The following is a 26,698-nucleotide window of genomic DNA, read 5'->3' as shown; positions in this document are numbered from 1 at the left end:
AGGCATAAAATGATATTTCACTCTCATCTGGGCCTAAGATGTAGCCAATACACACCACAAAGTCACATGCTGGGTCACCATTAGTGTGAATGAATCCCCAGAAGTGGTTGTCTATTAGACTGTGAGCTCCTCAAGGTCAGGGTCTGTCTTTTTTGCCTCTCTTTGCATAGTCCTTAACACAGGGCCTGCAACATAGTATATAGTTAATAAATGTTTATTGACTTACTGATTGTTTTCAATTTATACTATTAAAAGTTATATAATCATGTTAGGTTACACATCCCAATGGAAAGATTCAGTGGGAAGTCAAATAATGCAACCACTTCAGGGGGACTCATTGTTCTAATCAGGACCTAGCTACATAACAATAGGAACAGGTGTGGGGGGGTAGATTTTGTTTTTCAGCATCCCTTTTATTGTATTAAATTGCATGGGGATTCCAACTACACACACACACACACACACACACACACCTGCATAGGGTCTATAAACTTGGATAGGAAAAAAATTACATCTTTGTTTCATTGTAATTGATTTCCTTTGTAAAGCTATGTATTTTATTTCATCCATTTGAAAACATTATTCTGAGAAAGGGCCCATAGGTTCACCAGACTGTCCTAGGGGTACATGACACAGAAAAGGTTAAGAATTGTGCCCCACCCCCCAAAAAAGAAGCATGTCAAAGAAAGTTGCTCTCTTCAACAAGCATTTAATATAATTTAAGCTAACTCAAATTTCATTACACTCAACACAATTACTGAACCACATTTCCAATTCCACTCCCATCACCATTCTTCCACCAAAATCATAGTGGGCTTTAGACATGAAAAGAAGGTGGCCAAAAGTACAAAAAACCCCCCCCAAAAAAAACCCAACAAAAAAACCCCATGGTTTCTGATTTAGTAAGCATGAGTCAAAGAAACAGGGCGGATATCTAAAGATCCAATACCCCAAAAAAGCACTTAGGGGACAGCTAGGTGGCGCAGTGGATAGAGCACCCACCCTGGAGTCAGGAGGACCTGAGTTCAAATCCGGCCTCAGACACTTAACACTTACTAGCTGTGTGACCCTAGGCAAGTCACTCAACCCCAATTGCCTCACCAAAAAAAAAAAAAAAAAAAGCACTTAGCTAGCTAGTAAAGGGTGAGCTTGTAACAGAACAACTTCTGGAAAGTCACTCTAGATCTTTTAATGTCCGGAACTCAATTCAATTCAGGGCTAGATAGGTTCCAAGAAACTAGGGAGGGCTGATTCTAAAAATGTTCCTTCAGGTTTGGTGTCACTCTCAAGGAACCCTCAGGGTCACTCAGGAGTATTATAATTCAGACTGCTGATCAATCTAGAACAGGCGGTAAAGGGCAAATCAAGGTCACAGAATTACAGACTCTTTTGTTCAGTCTCATCAAATGTTTTGTCAACAAAAACTGAGCACAGTGGGATCTTGTATTTACTGTACTTTTTGTCACCTGTTTGAGTATAAAGATCTGATCTATTGTAGGAAAATGTTTTATGAAAGCCTATCTATGGCTCATATCTTTCTCAAAGATGTCCTATTGATGTGACTTATTCCTATATTTTAGAAATGAGCATACAGGTATATTGGGTTGTAGCTACAGATATTTTCTTGATCAGCTTTTTCTTTTCTTTTCTTTCTTTCTTTTTTTTTTTTTTTTTTGGTGAGGAACTAAAAACAAAGGAAATTAAAGGGAGCCAAATGTCACTGTTTTCCTGAGAAAAGATTTTCTTATAAATAGAACTGTCCAAGGTTTCCAAGGTGTCAATTGGTTTTCTTTCTTTCTTTCTTTCTTTCTTTCTTTCTTTCTTTCTTTCTTTCTTTCTTTCTTTCTTTCTTTTTTTGTTAGGTAATTGGGGTTAAGTGACTTGCCCAGGGTCACATAGCTAATAAGTGTCAAGTGTCTGAGGTCAGATTTGAACTCAGGTCCTCCTGACTCCAGGGCCCACGTTCTATCCACTGTACCACCTAGATGCCCCCAATTGGTTTTCTTATTTAATTATTCCTTCTCCTTTTCCATTGGCTACATATAAGGACAAGGAGAAGGAGGAGGAGGAGGAGGAGGAATGGTGCTACTGCTGGTGGTAGTGGTGGTAGTGGTAGTGGTGGTGGTGATAGTGATGGTGGTGGTGGTGGTGGTGGTAGTAGTAGTAGTAGTAGTAGTAGTAGTAGTAGCAGCAGCAGTAGTAGTAGGTGGCACTATGGTGACAGTGGATGATGATGGTGGTGGTGGTGGTAGTAGTAGTAGTAGTAAAAATAATAGCTAACATAAACATGATCTCCATAGGATTATTTTGTTTTTAAATTAACCCATGATTATTTTGTGTTTCTTCACTTAAGAACTCCCTCTTCGTATTCCTTGACCACTTATCTATTGGAGAACAGTTCTTACTCTTACAAATTTTTGCCGGTCTCATACATTTTTATGGATGTGAAACTTTCATCAGAAATGCCTGATGTCAATTAGACATAGGAAGACATTTAAAGGAAAATGGCAACAAGGAAAAGAAAGAAGAACCAAAAGATAACACACACACCCTGGATACAACCATGTGATTTTTTTTTAAAATAACAACAACAATCTTACAATTTATCATTGAAATGACTTTTGAGATAATCAGGTTCAACCCCCTCATTTTACATAGGAGGAAACTGAGGCCCTGAGAAGTTAAATGTTTCCAAGGTCACACAGTTACAGAGCCAATATGACTCCAAATCCACTGTTCTTTTCCCTCCGTCATGATGCCTCCTTAATACACAGAGACAAGGTTAAAGAAGATCACAAAATCAATGTTGATGTGAGTACGGTTAATCAATAAATCAAAAAATATTTATTAAATGATAGTACCACAGGCCTAGCAATATGCAAAGGACTGAGGATACACAGACAAAAATAAAACAATAGAATACATTAAATTGAACATATATCTCTTTTATTTGGGGCTAGCTAACAATTAATAATACCTGAAGTTTGTAGACATATGCGTAATCATTTAGCATCTCTAAACAGAGAGTGAGAAGCATTTCTTTCTTTCTCCTGCTCTCTGTAATTATTTTAGCTTACTGGCATATAGATAGGCAAGAACTTGAATTCTGGCTTCACAATTGTAGATGTACCACAGGAAGAAATTTAAAGTAGAGAGCTGGACAAGACCAAAGGGGAAGGTTAGAAAATACTTGGGGAAAAAATTACACTTTGCAGACATATGCATTATCATTTAATATCTCTTGGGGGGTTGGGGTTTTTTATGCTTTTATTTGTCTATATGTATACCTGTCAATGAAAATTAGAATTTATACACGCACATTATAGCATCACCTATATTGTCCTTTCTTTGAACATTTAAGCCTATTTTCCATCATTCTAAAGATAGGAAATGGGCTTTACAAAGTATTTCCTCTTCTTTAAATATCTTCCTCTCCCTCTCTCATCAACCTCCTATCAGATACCTGAACAGTCATAAGTCATCCACATCCTTTATGAGTTTCAGGTTATTTCCAGTTAATAATCTCAGTTTCCTGAAGTTTTCCTCATGGGTCTCCTTTTTAACATCTTAGTCATCTCAATCCTTTTCCTATCCTCTGTCTTTTTCCACTGAGAACGTTCTACAGCGGTACTCCTCCTGACTTGTAAGTGACCCTTGATTCTCAAAAGTTCTGACAATTAAATGAAAGTTCAAGTTGTTGTTGTTTGTCCTTCGTTCTTGAAGAGGATCATGACAGATGTCACGACTTGCAGTCAATTGGATTTAAGTGAGGAAGGGCTGTTCAAAGTCACCAGCCCTACTTTCTCCTCCAGAGCCATTTGGGTCCAGTGGCAAGGACGACTAGAGATGGCCCCAGATGTTTAAGGTAATTGGGGGTAAGTGACTTGCCCAGGGTCACACAACTAGTAAGTGTCTGAAGTCATATTTGAACTCAGGTCCTCTCAAATTCAGGGTCAGAGCTTTATCTACTCTACCACCTAGCTGCCCTTGCAAGCTCAGGTAGGTTTGAACTCTGATGAAATGGCTTCAGGCACTGGCTAAGAGTGGATAGAGCCAAGAGTCAGGAAGACCTGAGTTCAAATGTGGCTTCTGACAGAAACTTGTTAAAATAATAAGAGAAAATTATTAATACCAAATGTGATATTAACTGTCACTACCTCTTTACAGTCCTAATAATGTCAGAATTTCAGTAATGTCCTTATATTCCTCATCTTAAGATATTTATTCTCGATTAGGTTGAGCTGAACCATTTCCTAAATCCCCCTACCCTGAGATTTCTTGTAAAGGAACCTAGATTAACCTGGATCGCAGCTCCTAATATCCTTGCCCCCTTCCATTGGAATTCATAGCATGAAGGGTAAAACAATCAGAATGAAATGGTTTCCCTGCCCAGATTGCCAAGAGCGCCTGGGGTTTTATGACCAGGCTTTGTTACCTCCCCCTTTTCTCCTAAAAGTATAAGAACCTTTTTCTTGGGTCTCCAGGTTAAGAAAACCGTTGTCTTTAGAGCACTACAATGCTGAGCCATCCCCCACGTTGGCAGGTTTGCTACCCTGTTATCTCAAATAAAGACACTTTATTCCTCCATTATGACTTTGATTTATTTCAGAACTTGATGCTTCTGAAACTTACTTTCTGGGTAAATTCGGGCAAGCCATTTAACTTTGGTTTGCCTCAGTTTCCTCAATTGTAAGATGGGGAAAATACTGGCATCTATCTCACTGGGTTGTAGTGAGGATGAAATGAGATAATATACTTAATTAATATACTTAATTGTAAATCTAAGAGCACCATCATCATCATTATATTCTCAAATGCTAGCTACATTTCCTAGCTTAGCTTTATCTGCAGATTTTGTGGTTATCCTTCTCATTCTCTCACTGAAAAAAAAAAAAAAGACAATCTAGTTCCAGACCTAAGACTAGCCCCTAGAGAAAATTACTTGATGTGTTCTTCCCAAGGCGAAAACAAATCACTAATAATGGAGTATGGAATTTATTCTCCTAATTGTGTATCATCCAACAGCTATGATTTGAAATCATTATTTTCCCAGTTTGTTCAAGAGCTCACTCACATGGGACAGAATAAAAAACCTAATTAAACTCCGAATCTCTGGAGATAATGAATTCCCCTTCCCTATAGGGCATTCAAGCAAAAGCTGCATATCCCTTTGTCAGATACATGGAAGAGAATTCTAGTTCAGGTATGGTTGGAGTACATGGCTTCTGAGCTTCCTTCAAATTCTGAGAGTCTATGACTCTATTTCTGAGTTTCCTCTGAGAGACAGCTTCATTGTATTTTAAAAGACAGTTTGAACCAAATCAATGAAGCTTAATTACTTGGCACTAAATGTAAATAAAGTACTTAAAATATTAATTAATTCCCTAAACCTCTTTTATTCTTAGACTCATCCCATTAGAACACAAATTTGCCAAGTCAGTACATCAAGATAATCACTTAGAAGATGGGAGCAGAATCCCCAAAATGAAAATTAGTGTCATTTCTTTTGGCACGTCCATCTTTTTTTCCCTGCCAAAAATATAAAATACATTGTTTAATCCAGTATTGTGAACCAATGTTGTCTACAGGACACAACTCCCAAAGAGGTTAGTTTTCTTTTATTTTATGTGAAAATTCATTAGACCCTAAAGATATAGGTTCTCTCTCTTTTTAAAGCACAGTTCCCCCTTCCTTCCTCCTCCACCCGTTTCAGTAAAACTATCTTGATCATTATCACCATAAATTCATACACTAGAAAATTCTCATAGGGGCATTTTCAGATAATGAATGATTGCAGCCTCACCCTTCCTCTTCTTCCTCCTCCTCCTCTTTGTTCATATTTTTATCAAACAGTCTAACTGCAAAGCTTTCTTTTTTTTTTTTTGCGGGGCAATGGGGGTTAAGTGACTTGCCCAGGGTCACACAGCTAGTAAGTGTCAAGTGTCTGAGGCCGGATTTGAACTCAGGTACTCCTGAATCCAGGACTGGTGCTTTATCCACTGTGCCACCTAGCCGCCCCATAACTGCAAAGCTTTCTACTTCAGTTCTCCTTTGGAATCTCTATCTGCAGAGTTTGACAATACCACTTTTCCACTCTTTTCCCAGATGTTAGATCTGAAAAATTCATCTGAGCCCTGTAACTAGCAGCACAGAATTCTCTAACATCATCTTAACAAGGAGTAAAACCATCCGACTTCAGGAGTTCTTCTAAAAGCAAAATTCTACCATTAAGGTCTTTGAGTTTTATTAATTCGGGGGAGGGTGGGGAGGGTGTGGAGATGGGAGATGGGAGAATGTGAACCTCTAATTGTATCAGGATGTGAACTTTGCAGTATGAAAACTCCTTCCACCAATACTGATGAGCAACACATCTGTAACTTAAAATCCTCCAACAGTTACCTGGGGTTCTGAGGAAATAAGTGGCATCAGCCCCCAGCAGGTATATGTGAGAGACAGAACTTGAACCATCATGTATGGCCAGCTCTTTATCTCTAACACCACCATGCTGCCTCTTAGCTTAAGAATACAATAAAGAACTGAGAAAGGTTTGCCTTTACTACATATTACTATCCCAATAAAAAAAGTGCTTACATTAAATAGACCACTGCATAAAGCTATAACAGCTTATTTGGCACCCCTGGGAAAAAATCCTATTTATTGAGACCTAATGGATACAGTACTAATGCCTTATACATAATAGTGGTGGGTTTTTAAAAAAAAGAAAGAAAGAAAGAAAAAACATCAATGAAGCATTTAAAAATACACAGAAGAATACAATGGAATACTATTGTGCTGTAAGAAATGATGAGCAGGAAGAGTTCAGAGAAACCTGGAGGGTCTTACGTGAGCTGATGATGAGTGAGATGAGCAGAACCAGAAGAACATTGTACACAGTATCATCAACATTGAGTGTTGACCTACTGTGATGGACTATATTCTTCTCACCAATGCAATGGTACAGAAGAGTTCCAGGGAACTCATGATAGAAGAGGATCTCCAAATTCAAGAAAAAAAAAAAGAAAGAAAGAACTGTGGAGTATAGATGCTGATTGAACCATATTATTTCTTTTGTTTTGGGTGCTGTTTTTTTTTCTATTTTGAGGTTTTGCATCACTGCTCTGATTCTTTCTCTTGTAACAGGATTAATGCAGAAATAGGATTAATGTTATTATGTGTATATATATATATGTGTGTATATATATCTATATCTATATGTATATGTATAGAGATATATAGATATAACCTTTATCAGATTACCTGCTGTCTAGGGGAGGGGGGAGGGAGGGGAGGGAGGGAGAAAAATCTGAAATTGTAAAGCATGTATAAACAAAAGTTGAGAACTATCTTTACATGTAATGGAAAAAATAAAATACCTCATACATTAAAAAAAATACACAGAAGAGAAATGGCTGCAGACGCCCAGGAGACTGGGCATTCAGCGAGTCCAATCGGAGCCTGGGAAAAGGTAGCACTCAGTTCGGTCCTGTCCAGCTGGGAGTCATCTGGCTATACAGCATAAGATTCTGCCTCTTTGCCCAGAGAACCCAACTCAACCTGAAGGCCAAAGGAATCAAGCATGAGGCCATCGATATTAACTTGAAAAAGAAGCCAGAATGGTTCTTTAAGAAACACCCCCTTGGTCTAGTACCAATGCTGGAGACCAGTAAGGGTCTTCTGATACCTTAATCTTCCATAACTTGTGAAGATCTAAATGAAGTTTATCCGGGAAAGAAGCTGCTTCCAGGAGATCCATATGAGAAAGTTTTACAAAAGGGGATTGTGGAGTTGTTTTCTAAGATACCATCTTTGACCAAGGATGTTCTCATAACGGTATGAAATGGGGAAGACTGTACCACTCAGAAAGCAGAACTCTGTAAGGAATTCAGCAAACTGTAGGAGGTTCTTACCCAACAGAAGACAACTTTCCTTGGTGGAAACTCTGTACTGCTGACTGATTACCTCATCTGGCCCTGATATGAATGGTTGAAATCATATGTAATAACTGATGGAGTGGATCACACCCCTGCTCTGAAGCTGTGGATTGCTGCCATTAAGAAGGACCCCAGGGGGCAGCTAGGTGGCGCAGTGGATAGAGCACTGGCCCTGGATTCAGGCATACCTGAGTTCAAATCCAGCCTCAGACACTTGACACTTACTAGCTGTGTGACCCTGGGCAAGTCACTTAACCCCCATTGCTGCACAAAAAAAAAAAAAAGGACTCCAAATCTGAAGCTCTCATCACTGATGGGCAGACATATAAAGGCTTCCTTGACCTCTTCTTTCAAAATAATCCTGATGCCTTTGACTATGGGCTGTGAGATGGTATATTGGAGCACCAGCTATAGAATCAGCTGCTTCACTGTATATTTCCAGCATATCTTCACAACAAAATAATTGTGTGTGAGCTTGTCTAAGGGATAATAATCCTTACTTTCCAAGAAGCTCTCAATAAAAATCTTAAAATGTCCTTTAAAAAAATACACTGAAGATTATAGAAAGTTCATAACAGAACACAAACAAAAAGGGCAATCTTAGTATTGCCCAGTTAGATTTGCCGACTTTTTTAAAAATGAAATGTATATGGTAGATTCATGGTTTTGTATGGAACCTTATTTTCGTCTCTTCCTATGCATGTGGAAAGGTTGATTCTTGTTGATGACTCAAGTTCATAATAAAAAAATGCATTTTAAAAAAGATAAACTATTGGCAGAATTGGGAATGTGAATTCAAGGCCAATATTTGGACAGCTTGTAGCAGGGGAATTTACTAATAAAAGGGGGGAATAACCTTTAAATATATATATATACAAGGAGGTAGAAATCAGAAAGTCACTCCCTCGTGTCCATGATGAGACCATATTTGAGCACTAGAGAAAAAAAATCTGCTACAGATTGACAACAGTGGTAAAGCCAAATGCGGCTGCCCCTGAAAACTTGCTAATGACTCACAGAGACTTGGATTCTGACTGAAGGGGAAAATAGTATCCACGATAAGAGGGCTTTCCCATTATTCTTGGCAGGAAGAAAGGAATCACAAAGACAGGTCTCAGTAATGAAATAAAGCATTTGTGTGAAACAAATCAACTGGAAGGCAGGAGGTTCTCATTTTGAGGGTAAAAACTATGTTTAAAACACTTTAAGGATTACTCAATTTTAACCCTAAGTTTTCCATGAGTGCAGTGACCAGAAAACATGAGATTCAGGCCATAAAGGAAAGAGAACTGTGGAGTTATAAGTATTCCAAGGACAAATACTATGGATAGATTCAATGAGAAGTTTAGTCCAAGAGTGACAGAATGGAAACTCCTTTAAGAAAATAATACTTCTGGGAGCAGCTAGGTGGCTCAGTAGATAAAGCACCAATCCTGAATTCAGGAGGACCTGAGTTCAAATGTGACCTCAGACACTTGACACTTACTAGCTGTGTGACCCTGGGCAAGTCACTTAACCCTCACTGCCCTGCAAAAACAAAACAAAACAAAACAAAAAATGCCCAATGCTTCTGGGGGCAACTAGGTGGCCCAGTGGATAAGGCACCAGCCCTGGATTCAGGAGGACCTGAGTTCAAATCTGGCCTCAGACACTTGACACTTATTAGCTGTGTGACCCTGGAAAGTCACTTAACTCTAATTACCCAGCCCCCCCCCAAAAAAACCCTGAAATGCTTCTTTACTAATTTATTATTTTGTATTATTTAAAAAATAATTTTTTTTAATTTCCAACTTATACATGGAGGAATGACTTGCCATTAATAGTTAATTATCCCCCTGTATCTTTGAACAGTTTAAAGGTAGTTTATTAATTGTCTAACATTCTATTTAAGTTCTTTTAAAGCTGGTAAAGTTAAAGGTTAAGAATAAGGTATAGTATGCATGTTTGATTGAACAGCTGACATTAAATGATATCGCAAATTAAATTATCAGGATTATGAACATCTACAATGTTACTAAAATGTTAATACATACTTCTCAGGTGGATAGTGAGAACAGACATTTAACTGTCCCTTTAAAAGGAAGTGAAACACATAACATGAGGAAGAGGGCTGAATGGGAAAATAAAAGTCTAAGAACCTAGGCACACAGAAAGGGCTTAACAAATGATTTTTTACTTGATTTGTAAGGAAATGCTAGTATAACCACTCAAGTAAAAGTTAATCTCAGCTACGAGAAGCATGCTGAGAAGCAGACTAACTACGTACATTAATTGTTCCCATTTTTGAGAATAGGGCAACTGATAAAGCCGCACTACATGGAATGGTGTGAATGTCAATCCACCAGTCTTTCAAGAAGGAATTAACTGAAACAAATTGATGGCAAGTCACCATGACAACCTCTTATGTAATTTCCCTTCTTCTCCACCACAAGTTAGATGAATTGCTAAGATAGTTTTCATTAAGGCTCATCTTATGGTTTCTATTCATTCACTCAGGATAAATGGAGATATGTGAGGTTTTTATACATACTGCTCCAGTGCTCTTAATAGAAGGCCCCAGGAAAGAGTCAGCCTTTTTTGGTGACCTAAGCATAGTAGACACTATTAATACATGTTCCTCCACCTCCTAACATGGATCCCTTGAGTATTCATCTTTAACTCAAAACCCATCGTTTATAACACTATCACACACAAATCACTCCAAAAAACATTTCAAGTCATTTTTGTTTTCTTTTTTTCGATAGTTATTTTTACACCAAACCAGCCACATTTTCTTATCAGTCTCCACTGTAACTAACGAGCATGTTTTTGTATGATAGTTGGCCAGGACTGGGGTGTGTGTGTGTGTGTGTGTGTGTGTGTGTGTGTGTGTGTGTGTGTGTGTGTGTGTGTAGGTGGGGAAAGGAACAGTCCACACTAGCGGAATGGAGCAAAGTTAACTTTGACCCACAAAAGGACCTATAGGATCAAAATTGAAAAGAATCGAAGATAATCTCAGACCTGAAATCCCCTTTACCTGATATCCCTGATAAGTGATCATCCAGCTTCTACTCCAAGACCTCCAGAGATGGAAAACCCCATTCTACTTTTGGACAGCTCTAATTTTCAAAAGAGGTTTCATAAAAGGAGTCAAAATTGACCTCTCCATAATATCCATCTAGTATTGATCGCAGTTCTTCCTTCAATGACCAAGAGAACATCTATTCCTTTGACTAATACTTATTAAGCGTCTGCCTTATGTAGGACACTGAGGAAGATAAAAAGTTTGAATGAACAATTAAGCTGGCTTTAATATGAAGGACAGGCTGAAGAAGGGAGAAATTAATGGGAGAAAATAGAGTACGGGGTTCTAACCAGCTGAGCTCACTAACTACAGTGCAAACAATGGAAGCACTAAAATAACAACCAAGCTGCTGAAGGGTAGGGAAGTTGATAGGCCTAATATTTTATGGAGTAGACAGTCTTCATATTTTAGGCAATTGATGCACAGTTAGAGCTGAATTGGGTTACTTGTCCCCCCAAATAGTAGATTTATTAATGAGGGCCTTATCTTTGACGATGAAGAACATATGCATTTTCAAGTTCAGATGCTGAGCTCTGATGAATTCTCACTTTGTAAAGGTACTGAATAAAGGCAGAAGCTTGGAGTAGAAAAAGCAGCACCCATATAATTCATACACATTATGAAATCCAAGCAATTTATATCTCACGTACAAGCAAATGTGACTTAGATGAATGGAGGACAACTCATCACAAACAAACAAAAGACTATATTTGTAAAGGGACATATAATGAAGACTCCAGCAAATATGCTAACAGTTTTCCCTCTAAGAACATTAGGCAAAGTCTGGCCTACAAGCCTAGATTTTAACACCTGCACATTATGGTAACCAAAGTGCCTCTCAGTATTTCTTGAACAGTCAGTGTGCCCAGATATTATCTGCAAGAAAAGGTTTACAACAAGTTTCACCATGGTTTGGAAGAGAGCCACTGCAGGTGTACAGTTAAACAGAGTGCTAATTGTAGAGGGAGCGAATATAATTATTTACACAGCATAGAAGAAGGTACATCTTCAGAGAATTTTCTTGGGGGGGGGGAGGCAGTCTGCATTTTCAGCATCCAGGAGAATTCATTTTTTAAAAACTTAATTCTACAATAAAAAGCTTTTAAAGAGATGTACAAACTGATTACTGAGGATCTCAAACATTGGAAACCTCTGCACTGATAGTTTGTTTTTGCTTTTTTTGCTGTTGGACTAGTTTGACCAGTTCTTGGCTCCTTCGACAGATGCCAAGCTGATGTTCTATCGTTACTATCACACAGTGCCTTGTTCATAAGAGGCCCTTAATAAAAAATTTAAGTTGAATCTCATCTCCCACATTCTTCCCATTCATTTTCACTACTTTCAAGTATTTGACTTGGTCACCAATTCCCATTGCTTCTGAAATACCATGAACTCATCTAACTGGTAATTCTGACCACCATGGTAACTGGTTTTACACAGTTACACGTTTCACTGACAACCATGTGCAGCGTATTCTCTGAAGAAGACAAAACAAAACTCTTTCTATACCAAAGGGCAAAAGACAGAAACTACATCTAAGCTAGTTAAATGTATTAGAAACTTGTCAAAATTGTTATATAGAAAAACTGGAAGTAGTCTGACAAAAACTAGATATGAGGGCAGCTAGGTGGTGCAGTGGATAAAGCACTGGCCCTGGATTCAGGAGCACCTGAGTTCAAATCCGGCCTCAGACACTTAACATTTACTAGCTGTGTGACCCTGGGCAAGTCACTTAACCCCAATTGCCTCACTTAAAAAGAAAAAAAAAACAAAACTAGATATGAACTGACACTTTATACCATATACCAAAATAAGCTCTAAATAGGTACATGACTTGGACATAAAGAATGATATAAAAAATAAAAAAAATTTTAAAAAAAGAATGATATAAATAAATTAGAGAGGCAAGGAAGAAATAACATATCAGATCTATGGATAGAAGAGTGCATGACCACAAGCCACAGAGAGGATTACAAAAAAATATAATGGATGTTTTTAGTTATATAAAATTAAAAGAGGATTACATGAAAATTATTATAAACCCTGCTGCAAAATTAACAGAGGAATAATTTTTAATCAATTCAGAATTATAATCTGAGTTACTGGGTTAAAAAAAAAAATCTTGTTCCCTCAACAAATGGGAAAACTGTTCCTTACACCAAAAGTAAAAGGTGTCAATCGTTTTACCTGAAAGAACCATGTTTAAACCAACTTAGAAATAGAATCACTTTGCCCTCAGTACACACAGGACATCAGCAAGCTACTCGATAATCATACTGGAGAAGATCAAGACATAACAACAACTTAACTTACAATTTCAGATAAATCAGCTTTACTAAGACTTTGACAGATGAAAAGAATGTTCATTTAAATATGAAGAAAGCTCAGAGGAACTCATCTGGAAAGGTACTACGGAAAAAAAGAGTGCAGGAACATATTACTTCTGAACAAAGTCTCTGATTCATTGGTCAGACAAATCATTCTACCATCCTACACAACACTACTCTGACCGATAAACACATACAGGGTCCCTCTGATTTCTGCACATCTTTTTCTTTAACCTAAATCAAGTGACACTTTTCCCCCTAAAAAACAGACAAACAAACACTGGTGGTTAAGAATTTGGGACATTTCTGATTGCAAGAAAAAGAGGAAGAGTATAGTCTAATATGAAGAAGTTATAATTAGTATCAGAGGAAAAGACAGTTGGAGAACAGCATACTCTGTGGTAAGAGCAAGATGGGGATTATTTAAGACAGCTGAAAAGCTCTACACAATTCCTGCCTCTCCCCCCCCCCCAGAATAATGTATGCACATGATCTGCGCAGAGTTAGCAAAAATGGGGCATATGGTGCTTACTGACTCCAATATATGTTTTCTCCAATAAAAGTTGCACCAGCAAACACCCCACTCATACTGTGGTATGTAGATAACTTGCATGTGTACAAATTTCACCCAAATTACAGTCTAAAATATATCTCTTGATCGAAGAAACTTTTTAGCAGAAGCCAACTGCCTTCTTTCTTTATTTGGGTTTTACATATATAAACCAAGACCTCATGAACTTGTACCTACCAAGAGAATGTCCATCTGAATTAGTGAAGAGTAAATTAAAGAAAGTTTTTAAAAGAAACACAGTTTTAGTCATTTCAAGTTCACAAAGTAACCAAACATGGAATCATAAAGGGGTGGATTTAGGAATTGATGACCAAACCAGATACTTGCAAATGGTGAAAATGAATGGGAAGAAAGTGGAAGTCGAGATTCCATGTAACAGATTTTTATTTCAGGGCCTCTAATGAACAAATACTTGAAGAGATGTCAAAAAGATCATTTAGATCAAATTTCTCATTTTGCAGATAGCCAAGATCAGCTCTCAGAATACAAAGTATTTAGAAGGATGTTTTTTTTGGGAAACTACACTGGGTCAAATAGATTCAAATATCAAGCGATGATGGACAGTGAATGTCTCTACCGGAAGAAAAGTCTCTATTCTATCACTTAAACATCCTGCTACATTGTCTCCAAAACGGGGTCAAAAATCAACACAATAACAAATGTGACTGGGGGAGAGAAAAATAGGAAAAGCAGGATTGCCAGATAGCTTGCTGATGTCCCAGGGGAGTAAAGTGATTCTATTCCTAATTTGGTTTTAGCATAGATTTGGGGGGGGGGAATGGTCCTTTTTTATTCTAGTCTCAGACATAGCTTTCACATTAGTTGAGGGAGCAAAGTTTGTGCACAAATTCATTAATGCTAAGTATGCTTTTCATCTTTTTTACACTCTGAAAGTGCCTAGCAAACCCTGGATTTATAGTTAGTTACCTTACAAAGGTAAAATTCAGTTTACCTCCTATGCAAGTTATCACAATTTCAGAACTAAGGGAGTCTGAAAATGAGATTTTAAACAAAAATCTTAGATTCAGATACTCTTTAAGAATACTAAGTATTGGGGCAGCTAGGTGGCACAGTGGATGGAGCACCAGCCCTGGAGTCAGGAGGACCTGAGTTCAAATCCAGCCTCAGACACTTGACACTTACTGGCTGTGTGACCCTGGGCAAGTCACTTAACCCCAATTGCCTCACCAAAAAAACAACAACAACAACAACAACTAAGTATTGGGGCAGCTAGGTGGCACAGTGGATAGAGCACTGGACCTGGAGTCAGGAGGACCTGAATTCAAGTGTGACCTCAGACACTTGACACTTACTAACTGTGTGACCCTGGGCAAGTCACTTAACCCCAATAGCCTTACCCTGCCCCCCCCCAAAAAAGAATACCAAGTATTTAAAAGAATGCCTGTTGGAAGAATCACTAGTCAGGCAGATACATGATCATGTAGCCATTGGGCAGTGAATATTTCTGGAATTCTCAACTATCACTTAAACATTCTGTTATATTTTCTCTCAAAATTATTGGGGGAGGGAAAAGAGGAAGAAAAGAAGTTAAGGCATTATATAATCCAAAATGGCCCTCCCAAATAAAAATAATCCTCCTTTCTTTTAATATCTAATAGCACTAAGGACAACTAGGTGGCACAGTGGATAGAGCACCAGCCCTGGATTCAGGAGAACCTGAGTTCAAATACAGCCTCAGACACTTGACACTAGCTGTGTGACCTTGGGCAAGTCACTTAACAGCCACTGCCTCACCAAAAATTTATATATATATATATATATATATATATATATATATATATATATATATATATATATACAAATTTATATAAAAAATATATAAAATAGCACTTTGCCTGGATCACACATTTCATTTGTCTCATTCTCTCTCCTCTCTTAGTTATCTGTGTACATATGTTTCCTCTATTACATTATAAACTCCTCAAGAGTGAGGTCTGTCTTGTATATATACTTGTAACCCCATTACCTAGCATAGTGGCTTATACACAGTAGACCCTTAAAATGTTTGAATGAACAAATAAAAATGAGTAAAAACCATTTACATTTGACTTTGAAAAGTTGAGACACATAAATAAATGCAAACACTGAGACATTTTTATAGCCATTCAGATTCTTCCTTGATCCCAATCCTCTCTCAGATTGGTGGAGAGTATTACACAAGTGCCAAGACGTAGTCCAGCAAGACACAGGGGAAAGAAGTTTACAAATTGACAGTGGTAGACTTCAAATCTAAAGAGGAGCTTGGCGTAAGAAGTAGAAAGTCTCCCTAGGATTCTGGCTACTTTCTGACATATACGAGCATGGGGCCCTGGGTAATTTCTCAGCTCCCCTGGTTATTCTCTGTAACTATAAATTGCAGAGCACTTGCATACCTCCATTGGTAGAGGAAATTTCATCACCAGGAATTGCCTAGAACACTGAATTCACAGGACCAAAGAAAGGGAAAAAAATCTTAAAAGCAAAATATTCACTCATGGATAAGTGACTGGTGACTATCATAAGTAAAATTATGAATAATAATTAAAGATTTATTTGGAAACTCCAGAGGACCTGAGTTCCAATGCCAGATTTGCTCCTTACCACCTGGATGACTTTGGCCAAATCACTCCATCTCTCCTAGCTTCAATGTCCTCATTTGTCAAATGAAGGAGATGGACACTGGATGAACTCTTGATTCCAGCTCGAAATTCTAGGTGGCAACTCAAAATCCTGAATCAATACAACATGCATTATTCATTCTCCACTTTGCATCTGCACCTCTGTCCAGTTTCAACTCCACAGAACAAGATGCCCTCCCCTGTCCATCTTCCTTTTGTGTATCATCTTTTCCCATTAGATTCTAAGTTCTTTGAAGGCAAAGACTTTCTTTCTCTTATTTGTATCTCCAATACTTAGCATAGTGACTGGCAAATAGTAGGCACTTAATAAATGTTTACTAAATTATAAGTGCCTACTATGTAAAAGGCACTATGCTATGCACTGTGGATAGAAGAACAAAATGGAAAATAACTGGTTTAGGGAAGATAGTTATTCAGGATGTGCAACAGGTCTATAGAGATTTTCCCATACCCCAGGTTACTCTGACATCCATTTTCAATTAGGAAAGTAGGAAATGGGAAAGACCTATACCTCATATCAGCTAAGGAAATTGAGCTGACAAGAGGGCAGGAGGGAAGCTACAAGGAACATAAGAATGGGAAGCACCTATTTTTAGAAGGCAGATGATGGAGGGAAGAGAGAAAGGCAAAACACATTGAACTAAAGAGTAAAAAGCAATGAAGGTCAGTCTCCAGCAAGCATATGATCTTCCGGCTTTTCATCTAAGGAGAAAGAACAATAAGGCTTAAGAAACATGTTTATTTTCAGAGAGGAAAAAACAACAGCTGAGTTCCCTAAGCACACATTTCACTGCTCTTCTCTCTCCCCTACCACCAAAATCATGGTTCAACACAAGCTGAATTTCTTGAAGTTCACACGTACTCTGGCTTCCATTTTCTCTCCAAAACAAACCATAAACAGCACCATGAACATAGGAGCATATGGAAATAGCTCTCCAACCTCAAAAATCATTAATACTATTTTCCATACTTATACTACGACTTTCTTGAAAGCACTCAAAAAGCTCCAAAAGACATTATCTAATTCTAGGCAAGTCAGTTAGCTAGCCATGGATTCTTGTTTTCCTCTACTCCTTCACTTCTTCCCCACAAGACCTTCTGATTCTCTAAGTCATTCTAGATAAAACCATAAGGAGCTGATCAAAGTCCCTAGCTGAGCTAGCTCAGCTGCTAAGACTTCCACAGTACAGTGAGTCAGCACCCTATGATTTCTAGGGACATCAGAAGGCATGTCATAAACATTTAAATCTGAGTCCATGATAAATGTTACCATTTGGAAATGCAGCTGCATCTCAAGATGCTTGCCAAAATCCAAATCCCAACTCTCTTGAAAAAACTATCAACAAACCCTTCTATTTTACTAATGCTATCCAAATAACAATATTAATAACAACATCCAAAACAACAAGATTCAGGTTAAAAAAAATAAAGGACACAACCAAAAAATTAGACCAAATCTTAGGATCTTTTTAAAGAAAGGACTGAACTATTTTTAGATGACAATGATGGTTTACTTAGAAAACCCTAGAGAATCAGCAGAGCCTACCTAATCAATAGGATAATTAACTTCAATAAAGTAGCAGGAAGTCATGATTCAAAGTGAAATTGTAAATGAGAGGGGAAAAGTTTCTGAAAATGACATAACTCAGCCAAAGTACCTAATGGACCTAGAAGTATCTTGTTCTTAATATGTAATCTATTTAAAGAAATTCATAAAATCATAAAATACATAAATATGCAAAATACATAAATTCAACACCACAAAAACCATGGTTCTGATATATGGCATGGAAATAGCTGCTGTTATTATGTAACATGTTATTATGTAATACATGAGAGATTAGGGCACACATAGAATATATTCAACAAATAGCTGCTTTACGTGAGAATGACTGAACTACAATAACCACTGGTAGTTGGAGAACCCACACTGATGAGATCACAGATCCAAAGTACCTGACCTAGCAGGACTCTTTGTGTCATAACAAACTCATCTACATAGCACTCAGCTTATGAAGCACTCTTCTCACAACAATTATGTGAGGTAGATCCTGCAAATATTTTTCAGATAAGGAATTGGGGACTCAGAGGTAAAATGACTGGCCAAGGTCACACAACTAATAATGACAGACATGAACCTGTCTTTCTCACTTTAATTCCAATGCAAATGAAAATACAAAGGAACAAAAGTTTGGAATTCAATAATAATCAAGGGAATAATATATTGGAGATGAGTTTTTCTTCTAGGAGAGGGAAGAGGAAAAATTAATAAATACATGTGTATGAATATATGTATGAATATAAATGGATAAATACACACACCTGGATGTATACATGCACCTATGTTTTCCTAATTCGATTTTCGGTTCTGAATTCTCTCCCTCCTTCATCCCTCTCCCCCATTGACTTAGAAAGCAAGAAAAACAAAGCCCATTACAAATATATACAGTCATACAAAACATCTCACATTAGTTATATAGGAAAGGAGAGATGAAATGGGGGAAGGGGAGGAGAGGTAATAATAGCCTCTATTTCACAGGGTTGTTGTAAGGATCAAGAGAGATAAAGCATTTAAAGCACTTCACAACCTCCAAAATTACATATTTACAAACATGTATATATACACACAGATAAATATATATATACACAGCATTTTCATATATGTAGTATATATGTATATACCTATATTTGAGTCATTCATATGATGATTACTTAAAGAAAAAGTTGCCTGAAATATTAAGAGGCCAAACAATGAGGCACTAACAGTAGGTTTCTAAACTTTTCTGGTTAGGTCAATGATAGATGAACACAGCTTTTACTTTAATAATGTAAATAACTTTGCAGGGGAATCTTAAATACTATTTAAAATACTTAGAGAATAATATTTTCATATACTTAAAAAGCATTTATCAGACTATAAAATATGCTAATCATTTTATGTATGTAATTAAATGAGGCTCCTTAAGTTAAATTATTGAGAAGTTTGGGGCTTGTGTAAAGGATAGGGAGTCAGCCTTTATACCAAGACATGAATTCAAGGACCACTTCTGAAGCATCGTGACTGTGTGACCTTGGAAAAGTCACCTAATCTCTCAGTGCCCAGGAACTCTCTATAAAAGAAATACTTGCCCTCTGAAGGCCCAGTGCCTAGTTGAAGAGATAAGACATCTATGCATAAAATACAGATGTGCTTAATGGTGATTCCAAGTAGTCTAAAACTAAAGGCTAAAACAAATGGGAAAATAGAAATAAATGCTTCAGGAGTTCTTTGAATGGGGAGACCAGTGAGGACCAAACAAGCCTCAGTGAAGGGGGTCAAGCTTCAACCAGATTATTAGAGATGAGTTGGATGACTTAAACAGTGAGTGAAGGGCATTCCAAGGCCTTAAGTTAGGCATAAGGTGAGCGAGTTAGGCATCAGCCTACCTGGAGCAAAGAGTTAAAACAAATTAGTGACAGCTATAAGCTAGAAGGGTAGGTCTGGCCTTTATCCTTCAGGTAATAGGTGGGAAGCTTCCTGAACAGGGCAGTAGTATGATAAATGTGGTGTCTGAAGATTAATCTGGCAGCATTGCCTAGCTCTGGAAAGGGACTGGAGACAAGAGACAGACCTATGGCTGTAATTGAGACAGGAGGTGATGAGCATATGAATCAGGAAGGTGCCAGTGAGAATGAAGAGGAAGCAATGGATGCAAGGGCATTTTTCATTTAAACGCTTTTTGTAGAGTGGTTACAGACAATTCGGGAGAAGCCTTTTACTTTAGTTTTTATAAACACATTTAATAAATTTCCTCTACTATTTTATTTTCTACCAAAATTACATAACTGATACTGAAGCTTTTCACAAATAATTATACTGCCCCTCTGCATTTCTATAACCCTTCAGACCCAACAAAACATTTTCCCATCTAAAGTATTATTTTTTTCTGCTAAAATCCCTTTGATGCAAAGTGTGGGAGAATTACTACACCACTTTTACAGCTGAGGAAACAACACAGTCACCCAACTACTTATTGATAGAACAGGAGCTAGAACCCAAGTGGTCTAACACTTCCTCCAGTGGCTCCTTTCACAAGACCACTACAACACCAAACCACAGCACCAGATCACCTTCAGCACCTCTTCCACTCCAACCCACGCCTAACCACAGAAGACATAAAACAATTCAGAAAATCTCAAGACAGTAAAATACATTAATAACATGAATGAAAAGTGTGAACAAAAAAGCAATCCATACATACTAAATATCAAATACAACCTGAACATTGAGAATAGTTAATCCAAATATTTTATTTCAAAAATACTTTCTCTAAAGAATAGAACTAAGAAAAAACAAAAACAAAAAAGCTCTGCAAAATGTAATAAAAATTAACTCTGACTCAAATATTTTAACCAGACCTTGCAGAAACAAAGAATTTCAAAATCAGAAAAATTTAGACAAGCTCTAGAAGGTCTCTTTCATTCCTAAATCGTATGAGCCTATTATGCCAATAAAGCTTTTACCTGTGAGATGCAGTTACGACCCTTTCAAAATTCACTATTTTAATGTCAATGATCAAGAGTATGTGTATTTAGTTCCTCTTATTTAATATTTTACAAAAGTCACCGCCTTCATTAAATATCGAGTGGCAGCTGCAGTTTTTGAGACTGTATTTGAAAAACTGTAACTCTTCTATAAGATGCCATGAATTTCACTCTCCCCCCCATCACCCCCCCAAAAAAGAGGAAACAAAACAGAATACTCAATAATTTATTTTGAAATCAGAACATATTAAAATAAAATACATGTGATAAATGTATTTTTCTTGAACCGACAACAATAATTTGAGGATTGTTTTTAAAAAACATAAACAACAATTAAGTAAGATAAGGGTGGGAAGTTGGGAAGAATAGTCTTCTAGAATACAATGAATTATATAATATTTACTATCTGAAACCTCCAATGAATGAATTCCCTTTGCTAACATTCATTATTTATTCTAATTAGCAATTACATGTAAATGAACAACAGCAACAGCTTGGTAAAACTATTTGATCTTTCCTTTTTAATTCAAATCACTTGCTATCTGATAAAATATTAAATAAATTATGCTCCATAAAAAATTAAACATACCAACATTTCAGATTATCCATAAAAGCATACGTTCATTTCCATTTAACTCAATAAATATTTATTTAATATCTACTGTGTGCCTAGAATATAGTAAATACCATACCACACCCAGAGATGTCTGGGTTTGCCATATCAATTTGCTGCCAAATGATAGACACTCGGATTCTCAAATGAATCTGTGATGTAATTGATTTGGGAGTTCCATGTTACAGTCTATCCATGCCTGACTGTCCTGTGTTTCTCTCCCATGTACTCCCAAAAGTCAGCCATAATGGGTTCATCTTGCCTCTGTTTCAAAAGGGTACCAGTGGAGGACTCTGCCCAACTACCTGTCACCTAAGTCTCTGACCAGCCATCTTTTCTATCATATAATTTTCTAGTGATATCCTCTGGAGTTCCTCATTGAGTAGATGTTGCAGACCACTCACATGCACCATATGCCCTTCCATTACCATTCTCTGTGTGATGCTTATGTTTGATTCTTCAACGGAAGTGGTGTTTCAGGTCTCTTTGCCACACAGTAACACTAGTATAATGCTTTGCATTGAAAAGGGGGGCCTCTGTTGTTATGGGAAGCTCCAGAGGTTGGTAAAAGAGCTTTGCAATTTCCCAAAAGGAACCCATTCTTTTCAACAATGAACCCAACTCACTACCCATCTGAATTATAGGTCTAATATCTACATACTGTTGGACCAAGTCTGTAGGGTGTCTATCCAGATTCATATTGCAATCTAGAAAACAGGTATTTTCCTCGTTCTGGTCTTTCCTGTGGAGATGGATAGGCCAAACTTCTTGGAGTGATTACAAATTTCTTCCAGGAGGACTGTCACTGTCTTGGAGCTTGATGCAATCAGCACAATGTCATCTGCAAATGGGAGCATCAAGAGGACCTCACCATCCTCAGGGAATACCTCCTCAACATGTACTCTGTACTGTTAGCTCCTCCATCACAGTAACATCCTTTTAGCAAGAATGTATTCCCCCATGTACTCTGCAATCCAGTGACAATACTCTTCTTGATTTTCCTTAAATAAAATACTCCCTCTCCCAAATCCAAGTATTTTCACTAGCTGTTCCCTTTTCCTGGAATGTTCTCCCTCCCATCTTTGCCTCCTGTCTTCCCTAGTTTCCTTCAAATCCCAGATAAAATATTACCTTCTATAGGAAGCCTTTCTTGATCCTCTTAATTCTAGTGTTTTCCTCTGTTGATTATTTCTAATTTGGCCTGCATATGGTTATATATATGGTTATATATATGGTTATACATAGTTGTTTGCCTGTTTTCCCTTCCCTTAGACTCTGAGCTCCTTTAGAAGAGGGGCTGTCTTTTACCCTTTTACCAACGCTTAGCGCAGTGACAGGCACATAGTAGACACTTAATAAATGTTTAAGACTGACTGATTATTCTCCTTATTGCCATCTCTACTTCCCCTGTAAGCACCTCAGAGACTATGACATTACAGTCTACATACAGTGGTTCCATTATCCTTAATGGAGAAAACAGTTTGTTATAACAATTTTTGCAAATCTTTTCCTTTTTTTTTTCTATTTGCAGAACTCTAAGTTTTCATCCCTAAATGCCCTTTGTATGACTTTGCTTAGTTGGATATCTTGCCAAGGTTCCTTTACACTGGTTTTATCCTCCACTGCTACTCTCTGCTTTATGAGATGACACTGCCCATAATCATCTATCATCCTTCTTCATAAAATTGTACAAATGGATTTATATTCTAACCTGCTGTTGCCCTTGGTGGCCATCTTTCTCTGTTTTGCAAGTCAAATATTTGCCGACTCGGAGGCTTCCTGTACTCGTTTGGTCTTCTCATGGCAATTAGTTGATACTGGTTTAACTTCTACATGAAATTGTAGTCTGTTGAAATCAATGCCTGTTGTCCATTTCCCATTTTAAAAATTCACAATGGTTTACTTAAATAATTCAGGGTGAAATCTAAATTGTAGGTCATATATTTATGTAAGTGCTATTTATTCTTCTTTGTTTATATTACACATTGGCCTTCTTTCTTTTTTTTTTTTAAAGTGAGGCAATTGGGGTTAAGTGACTTGCCCAGGGTCACACAGCTAGTAAGTGCTAAGTATCTGAGGCCGGATTTGAACTCAGGTACTCCTGACTCCAGGGCCGGTGCTCTATCCACTGCACCAGCCTTATTTCTGCCCCCAGCCTTATTTCTTTTTCCTGATTCATATTTTCATATGTATACATGCATAAATACACACATATATACATGCACATATATACATATATATTTTTTTCCTATTACCATCTTTGCACTAGAGTCACCAAATATCAGAATACATATTGATTTGATTTGAAGGGCCTTAATAAGTTCTTCATAAAATTCCTCTCCTACTTCACCCTCAGCAACCAATACTGGTGCATAGCTGCAATTATTTACTAAGTAATCTTGCAAAATACTTATCATTAGGATTGCAATACATGGGGGCAGCTAGGTGGCACAGTGAATAAAGCACAGGCCCTGGATTCAGGAGGACCTGAGTTCAAATCTGGCCTCAGACACTTGATACTTACTAGCTGTGTGACCCTGGGCAAGTCACTTAACCCCCAAGGCCCCGCCCCCCCCAAAAGGATTGCAATACATGATGACCAAATATACCATAAAATAATATTTCTTGTAGCTTTTGGGAATATAATTAAGCCTATGCCACCAACTTCTTTCTTTGTGTTTGAGCTATCACTGCCATTTCCTCCTTTCCTCTGATTTAATTTACACCAAGAATGGCAAGATGAATGCAATTTAGTTCCTCTAAGAACATATCCACTCATTGGTCATTGGACAAGCATCTTCATATTTAGAAGATTGACGATCAAAGTTCATTAATGGTCTAAAAACTGTGGGATACTTAGCACTCTCTGGCTCCTTTACTCCCATTTCTTCTTCTGCAGAAAAGCAGAAGGTGGCCATGTAGGAATGGGAACCATTTTTTACAAAACTTTTCCCCGTTTCATGGGTTGTTCCTGCCAAAAAAAAGTTTCATCACCAGATGGTCAGCCTAATAGTGACATAGCTCTCGGTGATCAGCAAAGTTTGTCTGAAAAACAGATTCTGTCTGTTCCCAGGGCCATGTTCAGAGCTTTTCTAGAATGATGGAAGAAAAAAGGCTGTTCCATGAACAAGATGCTCCATCTCTTGACTTCCTGGCATTTTCTCTGGCTGGAACTCATGTCTGGAATGTTCTCCCTCCTCTGTTCAGCCTACCAACCTCCCTGGCTTCCTTTCAGTTCCAACTAAAATCCTATCTTTTACTGAAAGCCTTCCCCAACCCCTCTTAATTCTAGTGCCTTCCTTCAGTTAATTGTTTCCTATTTATCCTGTACATAGCTTACTTTGCATATATTCCTTTGCATGTTGTCTCCCCAATTAGATTTGTTTGTTTGTTTGTTTGTTTGTTTTTCAGGGCAATGAGGGTTAAGTGACTTGCCCAAGGTCACACAGCCACTAAGTGTCAAGTGTCTGAGGCCAATTTGAACTCAGGTTCTCCTGAATACAGGGTCAGTGTTTCATCCACTGCGCCACCTAGCTACCCCTGTCTCCCCAAATAGATTTTAGGGTCTTTGAGGGCAGGGACTATCTTTAGTCTCTTTTTGTATCCCGGGCACAGCACCTGTCACATAGGAGGTGTTGATAGATTGATTTCCAGCATAGTAGAACATGCCCAAGTTTGAACTCTCCTGCAAAGCTGAGGTTCAGCGTAGTCAACTCCGTGCCACAATGTGATATGTAGAAAGGACTTTTGTAGAGGAAATGACAGATGATACAGTTGTATGTTACACAAATATTGTATGTCAATATTATGCAATATTGTCTATATAGTATTTTATAAATATAAACATGTTCCCGAAGAAGAATCATTGAGCAAAACTGGATTAGAAACCATACATATAGCACAGACCCCCATTTTAAATCTGAGGAAATGAAGGTCCAGAGGGTTCAGTTCACTTAAAATCACACTCCTAAGTAGTGGTGGAGCCCAGACCTTATGCTTTCCATGATAAGCAATTACCAAGAATGCTACCAGAAAGAATTTCTGAATATCTCACCCTCCTCAAAAGAAAGGTTCTGTTTAGGTGCCAGGATTTTTTTTTTACTTAGTATTTACTCCACAGTAAGACCTCCTGAAAGCTCAGAACCTCAAGGAAGTGGACCTATAGCCTCTATTTCAAAGGCACACAAAGAAAAAACACAGGCTTGCACTAGTGTGAGTGTCTATCACACTCACTGAATTTATAACATTCATTTTCAGCAAAAACACAGGGACATATATGGGTTAAAAAATGTACTACTTTTTTGCTTATAAATTGCAGTTCTAAGATGATAACATTTTTGTTCTCTCCACCCATTTTTAGATCTTAGAGATGCATTCTGTTTCAGTGACTTTATTTAACAAATAGGAAGATGAAGGGAAAGTTTTAGCATACCTAGTAGTAGAATAATCCTTACTTCCTGTAAGCAATTACAGCAAGTCTTACTGATGTTGATAAAGTATTTATTTCGGGTTGACTGATTTTATTCTGCTTTTTTCACAGCAATGTAAAGAACACTTTAAAAATCAAGCCCACACTCGCAAATGTTACATATACTCATATATGTCCTCAAAAATACATTCATTTCATTCCATTATCTTCACCTCCAATGAATTTCTTGAAAACTTTTGGCTGTCTTGCTCACTAGCAGAAAGGTAATAGGATTTCCCTCGCTTTTACTTCAACTGAGGCTGGGGAAAATTCTATTACCATAAACCCATTTTTGAGTTGGAAAACTAAAGAGAAATAAAATATGCTTCATACAATTTAACCCAGGAACTCAGAAAGGCTGTCTGGATATGCAGGTAACTCCGGAAAGGCCAAACTAAAACACTGCAGACAAATAATAATTAATAATAACCAATAACAATAATAAGCAGCACTTATGTCGTGTTTTAAGGTTTCAAAAGCACTTTACAAATATTATCTCATTTGATCCTCACAAGAGCCCTGTGAGTTAGGCTATTTATTATCCTCATTTTACAGATGAGG

At 37.6% G+C, this 26,698-nt stretch overlaps 1 protein-coding gene and 1 pseudogene across 7 annotated transcripts in view; one reads left to right on the top strand and one right to left on the bottom strand.

Annotated features, from left to right (window-relative positions):
- The window catches only part of LOC122746080, a 52,646-nt pseudogene extending 44,328 nt beyond the window's left edge, over nt 1-8,318 (top strand).
- Nucleotides 1-26,698, bottom strand: part of SH3KBP1 (SH3 domain containing kinase binding protein 1) — a 463,133-nt gene that overhangs the window by 342,594 nt on the left and 93,841 nt on the right. The gene's annotated exons all lie outside the window — the stretch shown is intronic.

Source organism: Dromiciops gliroides, chromosome 3 (assembly GCF_019393635.1).
Source record: "Dromiciops gliroides isolate mDroGli1 chromosome 3, mDroGli1.pri, whole genome shotgun sequence".
Taxonomy (NCBI): Eukaryota; Metazoa; Chordata; class Mammalia; order Microbiotheria; family Microbiotheriidae; genus Dromiciops; species Dromiciops gliroides.
This window is presented reverse-complemented; position numbering and strand designations above follow the sequence as displayed.